Below are 21,430 nucleotides of genomic sequence, written 5' to 3'. Positions count from 1 at the left end.
ACTCCAGTGAGCTCCATGAACTCTGATGAATTTCCTCAAGTGATGTCACTTATCATTGGTTGTTGCTGAAGACTACAGATTTCAAAATGAAAAACAGTCTGGGGGAGTGGAGATAGACAGATGTGAGCTCAACAGACCTCCGTAGCCCTGCCATAATCTCTGCTTGAGGCTACATTCGCCGTCACGAGCGTACCATACCAAATATATAACCGGACTGTTGGTGACTGAACCACAGTGTAACATAGATTCAAGATTTTGACAAGTAAAAATAATATGTGGAGCAAAAAAAGTAAAAGTCTCCATTGTAATGACAATGAGTGCAATGCTACTGTAAATGAGTGAGTTTTTCATGGTTTAACTTTTTAAATGTGTTGTTGGAAGCTAGCTGGAACCTGATGATGGGGCACCGTCAGCTTCAAAGATTGGTGAAACAACTACTCTCTGCAAACACCTTTGAACCCTCTGTTCAAAGCCAGAGTTCTGTGCAAAATCTGCTTAATTAAAAAAGTTTTTCATCAGGTTAATTGCTCAGCAGCCCCCCGAGCTATCACATCATGAATGTTTCTTTGGCTTTCAGTAAGCTTTTCACCAGGAAGTAGCAGCATGTGCTGTCACCTTTTGGGAAAAGATCTATTGCAAGATATTGATTCAGCGAGTGAATAATGAGCAGTTCTGCAGGAGTATTACTTCATTTTAAATAATTAGTCATGCAGGCACTAAACATCATCAAGTTAGATTTTGCTTTAAACTGATTCAGTAATGTATAAATCTTTGCAAGTGCTCAACATCCAATTTCTCTGACCTCTTGCTTCGTTCGCGTGCTCAGATGATCGCATTTTTCTTGCTGTCTCAAAGATCAAGAAGAAAAATAAAGAGGCAGCGGAGTATTTTTCTGCTAAGCTCAATGACTTTGGAGCCCACTTCCGTTAGCTAATTCTTCAAAACTGAAAAACGTCAAACCTCAAACTCAAATGCAATCCGTTTCACTGTCACATAAACCTGTCTAGCTTCTAGTTGACATTCTCCTCCCTTTCACTCTCTTTCCTTTCCTTCTTCTACACCCGGCATTAATACAGCCACTGACTGCTGAGAGCCAAATCTTTGGCTGCATCATTACAGTCACAGGCTGTCTGCTGTCTGTATGACAGTGTGTGTTGCTTACACAAGGCTCCCTGAGTGTGTGGGGCCTGCTAAGTGTGCTAGAGTGTGTTCAGCTGTCTACTTGTCTTTCTTCCCTTTTAGGCACCTGCTGCATTTCGCTGGTTTAATGTGGCAGTGATAGCACTTGTCAAATTCAAATTCAAATTCAAATTCAAATTTTATTTGTCACGTACACAGTCATACACTGGGAAGAATAAGATAAAGATAAATATATAAATTAAAGTTGAAAATAAAATAACTGTACAACAAAATACACAATACACAATATAGAACTATATAAGAATGTATGAAGAAATCTAAATATAAATAAATATATACACAATAACAGCAGCTGTACAAGTATTAACCGGAAATGAAGAATATAGTGACCAGTGTTGTGCAAAACCAAAGTCCAGAAAGTCCAGTGTGTGTGTAAGAACCATATGTGTGGGTCAGTACTGTGTGGTGGTGTGATTGAGAGACCGTATCGCCTGCGGGAAGAAGCTCCTCCTCAGTCTCTCTGTGTTGGTCTTCAGGGAGCGGAATCGCTTTCCTGACCTCAACAGAGAGAACAGTCTGTTGTTGGGATGGCTGAGGTCCTTCACGATCTTCCTGGCCTTGGTCCAGCACCGCCTGCTGTAGATTGAGTGCAGGTCAGGGAGCTCGGAGCGGATGGTGCGCTCAGCTGACCGCACAACCCTCTGTAGAGCTCGTCTGTCCTGCATGGTGCTGTTCCCGAACCAGGTTAAGATGTTTCCCGCCAGGATGCTCTCTATGGTGCACGAGTAAAAGTTCCTGAGCACCTTGGAGGGCAGTTGGAAGTCTCTCAAGCGTCTGAGGTGGTAGAGACGCTGTCGGGCCTTTTTCACCACGGTGTTGATGTGACAGGACCATGACAGGTCCTGCGTGATGTGAACTCCGAGGTATTTGAAGCTGTCCACTCTCTCCACTGGGCACTCGTTGATGACGGGGGTCTGGTAGTTCCTCTCCTGCTTAGTGCTGAAGTCCACTATCAGCTCCTTTGTCTTACTGACGTTTAGAAGGAGGTTGTTCCTCTGGCACCAGTTCTCCAGATTCCTAATCTCCTTCAGGTAGGCCGTCTCGTTGTTATCAGAGATCAGGCCCACCACGACGGTGTCGTCAGCAAACTTGATGATGGTGGTGGAGCTGGTAGTGGCCACACAGTCATATGTGTACAAAGAGTACAGCAGGGGGCTCAGAACACACCCCTGGGGGGCTCCAGTGCTGAGAGTGGTGGAGGCTGAGACATGTCCGCCCATCCTTACTGCCTGTGGTCTGCCAGTTAGGAAGTTGGAGATCCACTGACACATAGATGAGCTGAGTCCCAGATGCTCCAGCTTGGTGGTGAGTGTGGAGGGAATTATGGTGTTAAATGCAGAGCTGTAGTCTATGAAGAGCATTTTAACATAATTCCCCCTTCTAGTGTCCAAGTGAGTGAGTGATGTGTGGAGGAGATGAGAGATGGCATCGTCTGTGGAACGATTTGGACGGTAAGCGAACTGTAGTGGGTCCAGTGTGTCTGGTAGTGAAGAAATGATGAAGTCTCTGACCAGGCGTTCAAAGCACTTCATCACTACTGAGGTGAGGGCTACAGGGCGATAGTCATTGAGAGAAGCAGGGTGGGGTTTCTTCGGGACAGGAACAATGATGGACTCTTTGAAGCATGTGGGGATCACCGACTGAGATAAAGAGATGTTGAATATCTCAGTGAACACAGGAGCTAGCTGGTATGCGCAGTCTCTTAGGATACCACCTGGGATGCCGTCTGGTCCTGCTGCTTTCCTGGTGTTCACTCTCTTGAAGGCTCTCCTTACTTCATGCTCGGAGAGGACGAGCACGTTTCCGGTGCTGGCAGTATCTTCCTGTCTGCAGCCGTTAGCGCCGCTAACACTAGCATTGTTGGAGTCCTTAGCTGCAGCCTCGAAGCGAGCATAGAAAGTGTTCAGCTCGTCTGCCAGAGTCACGGCCGCGTTTGTCATACCGGTTGTTGGTGCTTTATAGTCCGTTATTGTCCTTAGTCCCCGCCACAGGCTCCTAGAGTCACTCTGTTGGAGTTGTGACTCTAGTTTCCTCCCGTAGCGCTGCTTCGCCTCTTTCACCGCCCTCCGCACGTTATATGACGCGGCTTTGTACGGGTCCATGTCCCCCGTCATGAGTCCCGTGTTGTAGGCAGCGGTGCGGGATCTCAGAGCGTCGCGGATGGTTTTATCCACCCACGGCTTCTGGTTGGGAAACGTTGTGATAGTCTTTGTCTCCACGGTATCATCCGCTAGTTTCCCGATGAATCCCACAACCGCTTCCGTAAACACGTTGACATCATCATCGGAGCTGTTTCTGAACATGCCCCAGTCTGCGTCATCGAGTGCGTCCTGTAACGCGGCCACCGATTGATCCGTCCAGCGCGCGACCTTCCTCTGAACCGGAACTTCCTGTTTCAGCCTTTGTTTGTATTTTGGCATGAGGAAGATGGCGGCGTGATCAGATTTGCCAAACGGGGGGCGGGATTGTGCCTTGTAGCCATCCTTGACCGTAGTGTAGCAGTGGTCCAGTGTCCTTTCACCCCTGGTGGGGCAGGTGATGTGTTGATAAAAGTTCGGCGCTGCGCGTTTGAGGTTGGCGCTATTAAAGTCCCCCGTCACAATAAGCGCAGCGTCCCGGTGTTGTGTCTGGTGCTGTGTGAGTGCCTCATGCAGCTCGCATAAGGCGGTGACCGTGTCCGCTTGTGGTGGAATATAAACGGCACTTACAATGACCGATGTAAATTCCCGAGGTAGATAAAAAGGAGGACACATGATGGACAGTAGTTCCAGATTTGGTGTGCAGGAGCGTGTGAGAGGAACAACGTTCGCACTGTTGCACCAGTTGTTGTTCACCATTAAACACACGCCGCCTCCCCTTGACTTCCCCGAGTCCCGTGTCCTGTCCATGCGGTGAACCGAGAAGAACTCGGCCGGCTGGATGGCGTGGTCCGGCACCGCTGGGTTCAGCCATGTCTCGGTGAAGCAGAGGAGATTGCAGTCCCGAATGTCTCTCTGGAACTTTATCCTGGCCCTGAGGTCGTCAAGCTTGTTCTCCAGTGACTGGACGTTGGCGAGCAGGATGCTAGGCAGAGGTGTGCGGTGTGCACGAGCTCTCAGCCTGTTCCTGACGCCGGCTCGCTTCCCTCTAGGCCGCCGCCGCTTCCCTTTGTTCTCCCTCGAGATCTCACTCGGCCAGCTCGGATCCGGAGTTAAAAACTTCGAATTGTGAGTACATTGTATACCAATAGAAACAAGAGTGTCACTGTCATACCTAATGTACCCAATGGTGATGATTTTGCCGATTTAGAAACGCTGAAAACTAACTTAAAAAACAAAGACAAAGAAAAAGTGGTCGGAGCAGTCGTGACGGCAGCCGACCTCACCGGCGCCATCTTCCTTCCTTCCTTGTCTCCTTCTACCTCATTACCTTCTCATCGGCCTGTCTTATTTTCTGGTATAATTTTCAGTATCCAGTCGTGTTTTATTGTAGCATCTGTTGCAACCATGCACTCAACTGGAGTTTGGATATTGTGGCAATGGATCTTAACCATGTGGCTACAGCAGGAGAGAGCTCACATGCATAGCTGAATAATAAAAACATCATGAACAATTTCTGTGGAGATGGGCTCTGATTCCTTGACAGGTCTGATCAGAACGGTGCCTATTTGCAAAAAAAAGTATTCTCAGAAAGATCAACTGGAAGAAGACCCTGTGACAGATGCAGCAAGACTCTGCAAGGATTATACATCCCATCTGGTCTCGGCATGTCTGAGGATTTATCCGAAAATTTTAGCATGTGGCTTTTGACAAAGAGGTGTAGGCTACCTTAATCATGCTGCTGCCTCCATGACCTTTACCCAGATAAGCATAATAAGATAAGATAAGATAACCTTTATTAGTCCCACACGTGGGAAATTTGTTTTGTACGCTAAAAGACTGCATTATGCCTCAGGTGAGAAAGTTTCAAGGATGTCATGTAAGTACTGTCTTTATGTCTGGTGGTGGAAAACTTTTTAAACAGGGAGATCATTTCACCAACAATTTGAGCTTAGAGTTGTGTCCTTTAAAAAGGGTGAATGGGGTCAGAGTGGAGAGTGGGTGTCATACAGAAGCTTTCAGATGATGAATTAGAAGAAAAGTCATACTAACAGTTTCTTTCTTTGAAAAAAATATTTTATTATAATATTTTTTAATTAAAAACATTGCACATTTGAACAGCTACTAGCTGCCAGAAGCTCTGTCTTTGCATTTCATGCATTCACGTTATTGACATATGCAACAAATGTTGGAATGTTTGGAATCTGAATGAGTTTTTTTGACCAAGTATGTGTACACATACCAGGAAATGGGCTCCAAAGACGACACTGACAACATCAACATGACAAAGGCAGCAACAACACATATAGCATATTTATTTGTCATTTTTTTGTAATCATTTTAAGTTTCATGCTGCGGGTTTTGTTTTTAGAATTATTCAAGTCTCCCCAGTATTTTCCTGTCTCTGTTCCCTTTGTCTCATTTATGTGCTTTCCTTTTGTTCACTGTTGTTGCTGTCATGTTTCGTGTGAATCGTCTTGCTGCATTGCTTAGTACACAATTAGGCCCAAAATTATTCATATCCCAGTTGATTTTCTTTTTTTTGACAGATCAAAGGTATTCTTGTGGAATATCATAAATAGGTGACATAAGGTTGTAAGAAGTACATTCAGATACATTTTTAGTTTATTTAATAACTTTTAGTGTTTTATTTGACAGAATTACACTCTGTCAAATAAATTGTCCCTAAGACAGTCGTTGACCCACTATTGATCAGGTCTTAAAAATCTGGGACTCTCAACAATTGCTCTTAGAACTGAAGAAGCTTCTTGGATGAAAGGTGAAATGTCTTCAAGAAACTTAAAGAAGTCCAGTTGCTTTTTTTTAAGCTCCTTAGAGTACCATGACCCTAATGGCTGAGAACCTTCACCGACATTAAAGGCTTCACTTTTTTCACCAAACAAAAGCAATATCTCTGTGCTTAGAGAGCTCCATCTGATAATCAAAACTTTAGCTCTCCATCCAGTCTATATACATTAATCCACACCACTGTCATTTACTGTATGGCTTTTATAATCTGGATAGAGTGGTTCAAAACTGCCCCAGGTTACCAATTCCATCCCCATTTGCAATAGAAAGCATGTGGCATCTGCTGTGCACGTAAATATAAAGACCTGCGAGGAAGGCTGGAAATAGCTTCACAATATTAATGAGTAGTTTGATAGGCATTATATATGAGTGTGTGGAGTACCTGCACACACAGCACTTTCAGTCCAGTAATGGCAGTTATATTCCTTCGGCAGGATAAATGACTGTCTATGATTAGGTTCTATACTATGGAAGTGATGTAAGAGAGGAAGGTCTGGTCTGGGACTAAAAATGAGCAATGAGGCCATTTGAACTTGCACAGGGCACTCATAAGTTATTTGAAATTATTAGTGAGTGAATCAGTGGCATTTATACAGAAACTCGGTTATGGCTCTGAGGCCCAGCAGCCAGCATGGTAGAAATTTGTTCACTTGAAATTTCAATAAAGGTGTTCATGCCTTATGCTCAGCTATTTGCTGAAATAGTTGAGCATAAGACATGCCACAGCTGGAGAAAAGGTTTCAGATGTTACAGCTTGCCATTTTTGCTTGTTTGTTTACATTTTTTGTAACTTTTTAGGTCATGAACAAGCAATCTGGCATTATAATGAAACTCGTAGTGTTAGCCCTGTGGCAGTAACAAAGTCAGCTTTGTTGTGAGTTCTGTTGTATGTACAGAAGATACACAGGATTGAAATACTATTCCCCCAACCCACTGTGGGAGCAACCAAGGACTTAAATATATATATGTGTGTTTGTGCATTTAAAAAGTATTAAAGTCTACATATGTTGGGGCAGTATTTATACGTTATCGTACAAAAAAGCAAAACCAAACAGCAAAACAAAGATACCTGTGACATGTATTAAAACAGCAACAGTCCTTTTTTGTGGAGTGGCTGGTGCTGGGTGTGAGTGTATGATGTGTGTCTCTCTGTTTATTACAGTTCCTTTTTAGGAGCAAAGGGGAGAAGAGGTAAAGAGGGGAGAGAGTTCGGCTTGCTGACAAGCTGGTGGATGAAGCTGTTGTGCAGTCTGGTGGAGGAGCCACAGAGGCACCCCTGACTTCTCCCCAAGGACAGGAGACTGAAGAAGCTGTGTGAGGGGTGGGTGGAGCTGCCCACGATGCTGAAGGCTTTGCCGATTTAGGCAGTTGTTGTAAATTTCCAGGAGGAAGGAGAGTGAGGCACCAGTGAACTTTCGTGCTTCATTTACTAGGCACTGCAGGGTTTTGCGGTTGGGGGCAATGGATTTTCCAAACCACACAGCGATGCAGCTGGTTACATGATGCGCACTGGGACTTGTTTGCAGAGCAAGCAAAGGCATTGTTGTAAGTGGCTAGTGATGCGTTGTTCATCCAGGAGAGGTCCTCTGTGATGTGAAAACCCAGAAATTCGGTGATGCTTAGTTTTTCCACAGAAAAACCATTGATCATCCCTGCATCCCTAGTCAGCTGCCTCACCCTGCTCCTCTAACTTGTCTCATTATCATTATTGTTGTGGCCCATCACTGTTGTGTCATCTGCAAACTTGATGAAGAGGTTGGAGCAGCATTCAGGTCAAGAGCAGTATATCAATCAACCAATTACAAAGGAAGTTGTTCAGGCCGTTTGTTTCAGTTTGTGTATTAAATGCTGAGAGATGGTTGTGTAGAATGCTGAGCTAAATTCTATGCAGAACATTATCACATAAAAGTTTGTTGTGTCCTGATAGCTAAGTGGAAGGCAAAGGAAATTGAATTGGTGTTTGATTGATTTACAAACTGATTGCACTCCAGGGAGGGAGTGAAGATGGATTTAATATATTCATTGATAACATAGCATAGCATAGCATTTCAAAACACATCATAATGATGGGAGTCAGTGCAATAGGGTGGTATTCATTGAAGCAGGACTGGGATGCTGTCTTTAGTACTGGTGTAATAGTAGTGGTAACTATTTGTGAAGAGTTTGTGAAGATGTCTGTATCTCTGCAGTCTGTCAACACGCATCTAGGTATGTTGTTTGGTCCAGGATGCTTGTGCGAGAGATGTCTTCATTCTGGCTGGTGACAGGCACACAACCTGGTTGCTAAGTGGGGGTAGAGCCTTATGTGCATTTGTGGTGTTTTGTCATTCAAAACATGCAGAAAAGGTGTGAGATGTCACTGTCACAGGTCTGTGAAAATTTTGATTCTTAGGTCTTGTGCTATATCTATATATTTACTAAAGGCACAGTGATAGCACACCAAGTCCAACCCATTGTCTCATAATGTAAAAGATTAAAAAAAATAAAAATATAAAAAACACTTCCTAGCCAGCCTTGCGCTATCTATACGAGGTTAATGGAAATTGGCCTAATAGTTTTTGGATAACCCTGCTGACAGTGAGACAGAAGAATGAACAAACACCAGTAAGAACATTACTTTCTTGGCAGAGATATAAAAGAATGAGCCAAAAAAAAGCAGCATTGCAAACCAGACAATTAAAATAGTGAGCTGAAACATGACCTGAGGGGAACTGCAGAGTTTGGAAGATACCATAATAACTTTTGATAGTACAAGAAATCCCTCTAACATAGAAATAAAAGTGATGCAGTCCATTTTAAAATACTAACGTGGTCTAAGATTTTATATAACTCTTAAACACAAAATAATTTATGCTCTTTTTTTTCATATTTCAGACTTGCATACATTGTGAGGTATGTAAATGGAACATTTTTTCTGTCTAATTATCTGTCAGCCGAATGTAATGAAACCTGATGAAGAAATGGGGCATGGGCAGAGGAAAAAACCCATTAAATTTTGGTGCTGATCCAAATCACTTTCTTTAAAAATTGCAAAAAGGGCAATGGCCTTGGCAAATGATGCGCTCTCCCATCTTGCCTGGGGCTAAATTACTGATCTTGATAATCTGGAAGTAAAAATGGATTCAAAATAAGCTGCAGTGCATTAAAATTAATTCAATGTCATGATAAAAGACAAAAGGGGGTCTTTAAAAAGATCTCTATGATGCCTGGGTTTGTTTATCAGAAAGACTTTCTTTGTAAAGGTTTGTCTTTCACTTTATTTTTAATTGGCTCTCTTTCAGTCTCCCTTTGACCTCCTATGACACCCTCGAATAATTCCAATTAATGCAAATGCTCTCAGGGGAAGGTCTAATTACTTTTCTGCTGCCACTGCTCTGATGATGGGTGCATTCCCATGGGGTTTTACCTCCAGTAAATAAGAACATCAACCACTGCCTTAACTTCCTCTTTCAGTCATCTACATGGTTTCTTTAGCATATTCTGTGGCATTCCTCTCCCCAGTGACTAGCCATTGTTTGCAGTCAGCACCTCCACCCTGAGGCGTCACTTACTTGTTTCCCGTGTGAGATCTCTGCTGTGGGGTCGTCTACAAAACAAAATAACAATGTTCCTCTGGAGCTATGCTTGTCTTTTTCCTGCATTCACCCCAGTGTTTTCTTGGTTTGTATTGCATCCTTGTTGTTACATCTATGCCCTCGGGCACATTATTTAAAAGAGAAACAATGTGCCTGAATCTGCACCAACTAAGCAATCTGATTTACTGTGAGTATCTCAGGAGTGTTTGTCAAATAGGTGTTTGCTGTGTAAAAAATCTGTTTAAAATAAAAATTTGTTTTAATGGATTAGTTATCAGTTGACAATAAAAATGGTTCTAATTGTCATTTTTGAATCAACATTTAGAATATGATGTAGATTTACATTATGACCCACTAAACCTCAACAGGGTTATCTTAGACAGCTACCATTACAGTTCCAGACAAGACACTAAAGAAATATAACAGAATGTTTTGCAAAATGCGAATAATATTTAGATGAAATGAGGAACAGAAATGTTTTTGCAGAATTATTTAAGACAATATATCACAGTTTCACAATTTAACCTACTAGCAACCAAAGCATTTGCAAGGTTTTCGGTTCCGCTCCACATACCTCTTTGTGGTCTGTTTCAGATTCGTGACTGCCAACAAACTCCAGGAAACACTCACCAATTGGTTGCAGAATACACACTTTTCCTAGCAGCCAGCAGTAGCCAGGGAGCCACTGTCTGGCCTTTAGGCCAGAAAGAATGTGGCTTTAGCAATCGATTTCACACCAAATAGTCAGGGAATACACATTTTCCATAGTGGTTTCCAGATGGTTAACATCTTTAGACCTGTGTTACTGAGTCCAAAATGCTAACAAACTCTATAAGTGCATTCAGTTGGAAATACAAGTTTACACTGACCTTTATAAAATGTAATTTCTGCTGAAAATACACTCAAAGATAATTGTTTTTCCCAAGGAATCCGAATGGAGTTGGTACATGGAGTAAAGATCATCCAACAACCACAATCCCCGCCCCACAGTTATGAGCACCCATAAAAAGTTTTACATATGTCGTTAGTCGTTGGTTTAAAAGATAAAAGTCCATTTGTGCACTTTAGGTGCTCTGATGTTTAATATTCCCAGTGACTGCAGACTGAAAACTAAATTTTAGTGATGCTTGATTTGCTCTATTACTCAAAACTGCAAAGCAGCGCATAATATTCAAGATTCAAGGCAAATGTTAAAGACACTTTATGATAGGTGGAAGTTTTTGTTGGACTGGACATTTCAAAGAAGGACGAGGACAAGCTCATAAAGTTGTCACCCTTAATCTATCTTACAGAAACGCATGGTATGAGTTTCTGTATTAAGTTTGTATTTCCAAGAGAAATCTTCTGGCTGCAGAGTCCTGCAGAGTCTGTTTGAAACACCTATCTCTTCTTTTTCAACCAGAGCAGAAGGCCCAGGGACAGATGAAAACCTGTCTGCAAGGCGCATGGAAAGATAAAAGCCTGTGTGTTTGCGCCTGCGGCTCAGTGTTTCACACAGAGCAACTTGAGGCCCAAGCACCAAACACAATGGTCATTATCCAACGAAAAAGCTCAATAGCTCAATTAGATGTGATTTTTATACATTAAACTCGTGTTTTCACTCAGGTGCATCACATCAGGGGGTGGACAGAATGACATCAACACCTGCAGAACATAATGCAATCAAATTCAGCAACAAAAGCACACAACTACAACCCCAGGCATTAATCAACAGCTCTAGCAGCCTCGACAGAAAAGCTTCACAAAGCAGTATTCACTTTATCCCAGAGTTATATTGTGTTGTAAGTGGTTTTGTTTTATTCTGTCCTTGCTTGATAGATGTGAACATCAACTAAAACAATACACAGATGAACAGCAATTACAGAAACAGCCATGATGAAGAGCCCAATCACTACTTTTGTTTCAGCGATTTGAACTTGTATGCAATTTTGTTCTGTACTACACTGATGTCTTCTTCTTGGATTCATACAATGTGGACTCATGCAGTGTTTACTCGCATGCACGTCTCTCCGACTGACAGCAATCAAAATGTTTCCTTTATGTTGCTCCATAATTATGTTGATTGTTTCTTGCTTTGACTTTTCTTGCAGTTCCTCTTCATTCACTGAATTTTTACTCTCTTTCTCTCTTTGTGCTCTTCCTTGTTCCAATGTGTGTGCAGTGGAGAGCGTGTGTCCTTCTTTAGCCTTTCAAAATCAAAAGAAAAGATAAGCAGACGTCCAAAGACTGAAGAATGAATCAAACATTTTAATTATCTGCTGAAAAAATGAATGGCAAACAGGAGTGCGTCAGCTTTACTGCCTAAAATGGCCTCATTATCTCTAAAGCCAAGGTGTGTAATTACATTAATTAATACTAACTTTGTATTTGGTTTAATTTCAAGTAGGAGAAGTAGGAGTAGTTTATGACAATATGCCAAGATGTCTATAGTCTTTTTTATGAAGTTAGAGACTCCCAATATTTCAGTGTAATTAAAGGTGTGATGACTTTTTACACTTGTTCACTTGCTTTAGTGTCTGTTTAACTTAATTACACCTGAACAGTGATGCAGTTACTTCACGTGTCTTTGTAGGTTCTCATTTAACCAGGTCATGGGACTCTCCACCCCTTGGCTGAGAGGTGAAATGTCTTCTTTGCCATCTTTTCAAGCTCTTACAATTACTTCATTTGCCAAAGCTGCAATAACTACAAACTGATTAAAGCAACAGAATGGCTTGTAATTTACATCTTCACACACAACTCTAGTTTTTAGTTATGTTAACATTTTAAAGTGAAGCTGAATGACAGTGTAACTCTGTCTGGAAATCCAGGTTCACTTTAATCCACCTTTCTACTTTGTTAAATGGTTGTATAACAAAGTGGAAGGGTGGTGTGAGAGGTCCCTGGTCTATCACAGGGCTAACAGAAAGAGATGCTCACCACCACAGACTCCACACAGAAACCCTGGATTTTCTTTTTAACTGCTGTCCACCCTGAAGTGGTTCAGTTACAGCTAAGAGTACCTAAAAGAAAGACAGAGGCAGGAAATATTTTAATTATTTTTCGTCAAGCTGGTAACAGTGTGTCTCTTCTGTTAACTGTTTTCCACTTGTCAGTGGTGGTCAGTGGTGTGCAACCCTGTGACTATTAGACTAGGCCATACTCCCTAACATTAAGAGCATATTCTTTTTTAAAAATTAGAGAGGAGGAAGCTATGATTACTGTAACTATGTTATTTGTGAAGAAGACAATCACTGCATAATGGCACCAGTGAATAAACTGTAATAAAAGACACTTCTCTTTAGTTTTCAGGGGTCCCTAACTCGTTCACATTTTGCAGTAAAAGCTGAATGTCTGTGTAATTTCAGTGAAGTGAACAAGTATGTTAAAGGGGCTTCTAAAAGCGCCCTCCGTTTTTTTGTTGTTGTTTTTTGTTTTGTTTTTTTTGCTATCATCACCACTATCATGAAAAAAGGGGGGCACAAATAGATCCTGAAAATGTTCACGGCGTTAAAGAGCTTACAAGCACCTATTTAGCAGGTGAACCTCTTCCATTTAAACCACTCAGCAGAAATGAGAGGGGTAAAAGAAACTAAATCAGAACCAGCTATATAAATTTTTATATTTTTTAAACAATGAGACATTATGTTTTCCTGGAATAGATGCGATAAATGTGCTGAAAATGTATCATGTTCATTCCTTAGTTTGGGTGTATATAACTACACAAACCTTTGTTTTGAGAAATGAGATAACATGACAGTTACTGCTTGTTAGTTATTGATGGTGGATTGTAAACATTCCCAAGTATAATTATTACCAATCATTGTAGTGCTGTGCAAAAGTCTTGAGTCGCCCCTTATTTCTATACATTTTGTTTCCAAGGAACCAGACTTATCTCAAGTGCTCTTGAGTGACAGTTCTTGAGGTTTTCTGAAATTATTTTCATGTTTTTCCTTGGACACTGACTGCTTTTCATTTCCAGTCCAGTTCTTGTACCTGACCATTTTCACAAGTGCGTGAGTGTGCGTGCGTGTGTGTTGAAGTACATAACACTGACCTATGAATCATTTAAGGATATAAACAGCACCCAACCAAACTGTATCTTTAGACACATGTAGTTTGCTCGCATTCTTCAGTTAAATGTATGGAAAATGCCAAAGATTACGCAGTTTAGCATTTTTGCATTAATAAGGTGATTCCCAAAACAATATTAGCTGAAAACTTGGCATATCTTGTCATGGCGTGCGATGTACCTTTAAATAATTTGAAGAAACTGGACAAGTGAACTAGAAAAGAAGAGTGGCAGGCCTAAAAAATTATCTTCAGCAGATGAACAGTTTCTGGATTCGGGTCCTAAAGAAATAGGAAAAAAAATTCTAGCAACGACCTGAGGACAGAGAACCTGAGAGGTGCGTCTAGGAATTCAGTTGGTCGACCTACTGTTCGCTCAAGCTTTCTCAGATATCAGAGATGGTCTCAGAGAAAGGATGGCTATGAAGAAGGTGTTCTTAAAGAATAGAAACAATGATAAAAGGCTGAAGGTATGCCAGAAGAACCCGACTGGAAACGGGTCTTATGAGTGATAAATCCAGATCTGAAAACTTTGGTTCAAATTGTTGTAAGTACAGAGGAGGTCAGGAGAGAGGTACAACAGTGAGTGCCTGTACACGGTGGAGGCTCTGTCATGGTTTGGGGCTTGTCAAAAATGATGGAATTGTGAACGCAGAAAAGCAGTATCAGATTTTAATCCATGATGCGATAGTCTGACCCTCAACACTATTGCAGGAGTGTGGGATCAGTTTGACAGAGAACAGAAGAAAAGGCAGCAAACATCAAAAGAAGAGCTTTGAACGTCCTTCAAGAAGCCTGGAGAATTATTCCAGAAGACTAAAAAAATACGATACAAAGCTTGGGTATGAAAGTTCAGACTGTACTGAAACATAAAAATGATCACATCAAATATTGAAATTCTTGCCTGTCAGCAGATAATGACCATCATGCCTGTTGTACAGACTCAGTTTTTGCCTTATGTATTGTATTTCCATGTATGTTAGCTCTGCCTATTCCTCATATTTTTTTTAATATAAACAATATAGGGGGTTTAAGATTTTTGCACAAGACTCCACATTTAGCCAGCTGTTATTATACCTTGTGTTTATCATAGCGTTTTATAAGTTACATAACAATGAACAAACAGAGCAAGGACTAATCCAGCTGTAGAGTCTGTGTAGTTCACAAGTTCTACAGACTAACCACAACTTTTTTCAAGTTTGATTTTTTTTTGATTTTTGATTTTATTGATTAGCATTCAAATTCAAATCTCAGTGAAAACAGTGAAAAAACAAACAAACAGTGAAAACAGAACAAAAATCTACCATAAAGAAAGAAAGCATGAGACAAGGCTAATCAAAAGGTATTGGCTGAAGCATTTGCTTATTACGCCAACCCTTTTCACAAAATATCTTTTTGTATGCAGCTCCTGTAAACAGGGCTTGAAGAAAATAATAAAACAAGTAACAAGTAATGAGTAATGCTGCATTACTGTGTTACTAAAACCGTGATTTTTTTGCAAGAATGTCTCATGACAGTGACGTAAAGGAGTGCGACGTTCGTGACAACAGCTGTGTGCTGATCAACAATGGATAATATATCGATTGCAGGAGAGAGTATGAGCGTGCAGCGTTTAAAGCGTGGAAGTACTGACCTTACTTTGAGTTTGATTCCATAAAAAGTGACAAAAACATTAGCGTCCGTTGTGCGTGGGAATAAAATGTCTTTTTACAGCGAAAAAAAACCCCTAAACTTCCAAGCAAGCACCGAGTGCGCTACCACGTAATGGGAAACTCACAGAGAAACTCGCGCATTCTACAACTGACCGCGGCACACCTGCACCAGGGCAAACCTCCGCCTACCCCACTCCTGGTTTACAGGTGAAAATAGAGCAACAGGACCGCTAGTCTTTGATTTTATTTATTTTCTGCTGTGTTTTACTTGCATCTATTTGAAAGACTGAGTGTAAACACAAAAAATATTTTATTTTATGTGCTGGAATGTGCAGAAAATAGGTTTAAATGTTAAACTAATTTCTTCCAGTCAGAGAATGTTGCATATAATAAAATTTTTGCTTCACACATAAAGTTAAAAGATTAAAACTAATAAAACAAGTTTTAAAAAGAGACTTTTTCATTTTGTATGATGGATTATGCAGAAAAAGTAGAATTGGGCTGAAAGATATATCACTTTATCACCTATTCAGGTTGTAAATCGTGTTTTTAAAAAGTAACTACCGTAACTAATTAATTAGTTTTGAAAATAAGTAATCAGTAAAGTAACGGGATTACTTTTTGGGGGAAGTAATCAGTAATTAGTTACTGATTACTCTTTTCAAGTAACTTGACCAACACTGGTAAGCATAATAAAAAGCGGCAGATTTTAAAGGTGTAATATGCACTAGTGCATGCAGGATAGACTAAGATGAAAACAGGATTCATAAATGTCAGCCCATCCTAGTCTTAGTACACTGAACATCTAAATAACCCTCTGGGAATCCTGGATCATAAATATAATCATGACATATTGCACAATTAATGTCATACTGGTAAACATTCCCTTTCTATCAAGTTTGTGGCAGATATACAAATGAATGATAAAAGAATGTCACTAGATCTTATACAGTAATTTGCATGAATGAATCTAAAGAAATATTCATAACTCTGGGTTAGATAGTGTCAAGCATGTTTATCCAATACTGTTCTGCCTACTGACTGTGGTTACAGTAGCTGTGAATCACAATATTTCTTCCGATCTCTGTTTTTATGTTTTCTTTTTTGAAATGACTGGAATGGAATGCCAAACAAAAAAGTTGCTGCACATAACTGTCAAAGCTGTCTTCTCTTTTTCAGGTACTTTTGCACTTGATATAAAAATAACATGCAAATATAGCATAGCAAAAACATCAGTGTTTAGTTGTAGCTTAACGGTTCTATGCAACACATTATTACTGTGGCAAATACTGTTGTAACCATTGTTTGTATACTTCTTTGTGACAACCAGCAAAACCAGTATTTCCACTTTGTCTCTTCAGGTCTGCAGTACAAGAACTGAAAATGGTAAAAACCCTCATCGCCACCTAAATCCTAGTGGGGGTACATCTACAGTGACAGCTGCATCCATGTCGCTCCACTGCAACAACAGCAAAGCTTAATGCAGAGGCAGCAACCTGCTATAGCTCGACGGCATAACCACTAGTAATAACATACTGATTGTATGCTACAGCAGTATATCTGTACTGCTTTATCTTATACTCCTTTGGGGATTTCAAAGCCCTAAGGCAGGGGTGGGTAATTCCAGGCCTCGAGGGCCAGTGTCCTGCAGGTTTTAGATCTCACCTTGGGTCAACACACCTGAATCACATGATTAGTTCGTTACCAGGCCTCTGGAGAACTTCAGGACATGTTGAGGAGCTAATTTAGCCATTTAAATTAGCTGTGTTGGTTCAAGGACACGTCTAAAACCTGCCGGGACACCAGCCCTCGAGGCCTGGAGTTGCCCACCCCTGGCCTAAAGTGTACATGTTTATGTGCAATGACACTGTTATGACACAGGGAGCTACTCTTTGCTGTACAGAAAGTATAACATGCGTGAGGGTTTCTGCAGTAATTCTGCTGAAATGAGCATCTAAGCAGTGGAAGAAATTTATGTGCTGTCGTGATGTCATAATCAAGTCATCTCTATCACATCTTTCAGCAGGATGTGCAGCGCCCAGTGATTATCAAGCTGAAGCACACTGTTGCATCAGAAAAGGTAAAACGAAAAAAAAAAAATACAATAAATCTTAAATATATAGCTCAAATAGATTTTATGCTTTCTTAAGTTACTTCCTGATTACCTCAGCACATACAGACTGCACTGGTACACTGAAAGAATTATGCTCTATAAGTGTTTCCCTGACCCTGTGATGGACAAGTCAAGTGGGATAGGCCACACTAAGTCCTGTCATGTTGAAGCTATACCAAAGTCAAACTTCAGTGACTGTGATGTCTAAATATATTTATTAAAATAATTAATAATTACTGGCCAATTAAACTCTGTAGTGATTAAAACTGTGCTACTCGAGGCTGTATTTATTGTGAGCATATCATCATGCACAAGAAGTTAAATAAGATTTCCATTATGTTGGACACTGGAGTCAGTTTAAAGAACTGCAGTGCTCTCCTGCACCTTTTAGTCTTTTGTAGTGCAACTGCATCCCTTACCTTGAGATCAATATATGTCGTTGCTATGCATTATTTCTCTGCTCTGAGGTAGAAATAATGATTTTCACAAGGTAAGATTGTGAAAATGGTGTCAGCAACACCTATCATGCTTGCTGTCCATTTTGAGAGCTGTAAGCACTGGTCTGCATGTAAGATATGCCATTGTAGATTACGTGCATGTATATGCGTCACTGAATATGTGCTGAAGTAAATATGTCTGCACAGCATGATATGCAAGGACTGTGCATACTGTTAGTGTTATTTTCTGTTTCTCAAGAAAATCACCTCTGCAAACATCACCTTTGAAGAAAACCCCTAATCCTATCTTTGTTGACTTCAGGCCTTTGAAACGTTGTGGCCTAAGCTCAGTACCTGTGAGAACAAAGGTATTTGCAGACAGAAGTGTGTAGAAGTGAGAGGCTACAGTCACTTAGTGGATGCAGGTTTCTAAAACTTAAAATTCGTTTAGAGCGGCAGGGAACCTAATCTCAAAAGCCAAGGTTTTCCAAGGTTTTTCAAAGAAAATGATTCACTTACACTCTTTAAAGATTAATAAACTGTAAAAGTGTGCATGTTAAATTGCATTTTATAGTCAAAGCGTAGGTGTCAAACCATAGGCTATGACAAATTGAGTCTCAGCAAGGAACTCAGTGGGTCAAGGCATGACTACATTAGTGCCAGAAGGTTGAAATGTTATTTTCACTTGGCATATACTGGGTCTAGGCCTCTGAATGCATCCAGTATTTCAAGTTTCCTTTCAAGAGAGCAGGGACCACTTGAATGCAATGTAGATATCGAAAGGAAGTAACGCAATATGCTGAGCTCAGGTACTACATTTATTAAACACGAAGAAAGTGATCAGTAACTCCCATTCACTAATGGTGTATTTGATACAGCCATCACATAAAGCCAAAAAGGATAAACTGCTTGCATCCAGACTAACTGATGGCTTGGTATATCTAAAGATAAACAATATTAATAATAAAACAGCAACGAAAAGAGTCATAAATTCTAATTGATGTCAAGCGAATGTTATCATTTTTTTTAAAAAGAAATCAACTCAGAGATGCAAACTTTACCCCAAACCAGGTGCTGATATCGCTTTTATTGGGAATAATAATCTAATTTAAGTGATTCAACTAGGTCTCTCCAGGTACAGTGAAGTCCTGTATGTTTTGTGAATACCAGTGAGCAACAACTGTAAATGATATTATTTTTTATATAAAATGGGAAAACAAATGTCACAGTCTCATAACGGTGGTTTAACATCCATTATCTACTGTACAGCTTTTAGAGAGAGAGAAAAGAAAGAAATTCTATACTTTCAATCTGCACAGGTATGTGTTTGAGTTTTATACACAATAGTCTGACATTTCTCTGCTGAGGAACAGGCATTATGAATGTCTGTTACGGCTACAGCAAGCTTAACCTTCGTCCAACTGTTAGATTCTATTCTTAACTATAGAAGTATACTTCACATTTCAGCCCTACATCAAAATGAATAAACCAGTTCATTAGTTTCTTCAGCTCAAAGGTTTAACAAGACAATGACATGATTTTCTTCCTTTAGTAAAGTATTTCTCTTAAGAGAGTTGGTGTCAGTTGGTAATTGTTGTAGCTGAAAGACAGGATTTAGAGACTCATTAACCCCCAAAGTATTGAATAATGATTACGTTTCAACCAACAGCACCCCTTCATGAACAAACATCACTGTAACAGAAGACAAATGAACACTTAGTCACTGATGTTGCTGTCATTTAAATAAAATTTGATGGTATTTTCGTACAGTAAGAGGTTCAGTGTTTTCCTTGTTCACAAATCCCTCTGTGTTTAATGAACCCATATTTTATTCACAATACAACATAGAAAGCATATCAGTTTTTAAAAAGAGAAAATGCACAGAAAAGAAGTTATTTTGGAATTGATGGTAGCAGCAAATATTAAAAAAGTTTAGCTGGAGGAACATTTGTCAACTTATTAGGTTAATTTGTAGAAGATCAGTAACATGACTGAGTATAAAAAGAGCATCTCAGAGAAGCAGAGTTTCTTAGAATTAAAGCTGGGCAGAGGCTCACCTGACTGCAATCCAGACCTTTAACCAATTTACATCACTTAGCATGAAACAAAAAATGAAACAAAAAAGATCCAGGACAGCAAAAATCCTTTATCAGACAAGAATGGGACAGCATTCAGCAACATCTGGGCTCCTCAGTTCCCAGATGTTTATGGACAGCAACACATCTCGATTTTAAAAAAATGTTTTGCTCCCATCACATTCAAATGACCTAATTGTCTTTCTTAAAATTAAACCTTTTTGTTCCATTGTGAATAAAATCTGGATTTATGAAGTTTGCAAATCATTACACTTTTTTCTCTTTTATATTTCGCTGTCCAAACCTTGTTGGAGTTAGAGTAATAGAAAATAAATAGAAAGCCAAAATATAAACCATCCTTTCAGCATTATTTGAAATGTTGGTTTAGGTCTTAAAGGCCATAAAAATTATTAAACACATTAACACATTATTTTCCTCTCAGCTTAGATAAAGTGATAAACTATTTTTCCTTTACATACCAACAATATGTTAATGTCACATGTATAATATTTTTCCTCAAACAGACAAATTCAATATGAAGAAAATAACCTATACATATGCACTATATGCACAATATACAACACATGCCACCTTCTTCCTCAGAATCCCTACTAAACCCCACATTTCATCTCAAGCTGCTGTGATAGTGCATGTTTTCAAAAGACAGAAAGTGTGACAGATCTTAACTTCTCACTGATCATCAGGGGAGGGGGAAAAGGCAACAACAAACAAAGATATAGTTGTGACTTTACAAGAAGCAGCAGGGAAGGTACACACCCCAGAGAAGGAACAGGACATTGGTGGAGAAGGTAACGAACTTCAGGTATACCTGAGAGACCACATCAAAGAGGCTGACTTAGTACACACACACACGCACACACACACACACATCCTAGCGGGAAAAGAAGATGCAATGGCTTAACCAGCTCAGACAGCTCAGCTGCACGTACCATTGGCTCTATGCTCCCCATTCTGCAGGACTTACGTGCCAGCAGAGCAGAACCAGAGCATGTAGGATTGTGAAACATCCTTATGACTATTCTTGCTATTTTGCCAAGTCCAATCCTGGAAGCATCATCAGGATGGTAAATTCCAACCTCTGTATGCCCAACCTTGATTTCTTGTGCGAATGCTTTCCAACCCTTTGTGCAGCACATTCTGCATGCAAAATGTCCACAGTATTGATTTTAAGGTTGGCGTTACATATGTGACATGAGTGGACATTAATAAATTGAACATTAATAAATTGTGTTTCTTGATGTCATTGACTTGAGTGGTCCCATTCTTAATCCATAGGGTTTTGATCCACCCTTTGTAGCTATAACAGCTTCAGCTCTTCTTTCCACAAGCTTTAGGCATATGCTTACGGGAAATTTCTGACCATTCATCCAGAAGTGTATTTGTGAGGTCAGATACTAAGGTTGGATGAGAAGGCCTGGCAC

The sequence above is a fragment of the Maylandia zebra genome, linkage group LG1 (genome assembly GCF_041146795.1).
Source record: "Maylandia zebra isolate NMK-2024a linkage group LG1, Mzebra_GT3a, whole genome shotgun sequence".
Classification (NCBI taxonomy): domain Eukaryota; kingdom Metazoa; phylum Chordata; class Actinopteri; order Cichliformes; family Cichlidae; genus Maylandia; species Maylandia zebra.
The sequence above is the reverse complement of the archived record's forward strand: the minus strand, read 5'-3'. Positions refer to the sequence as shown.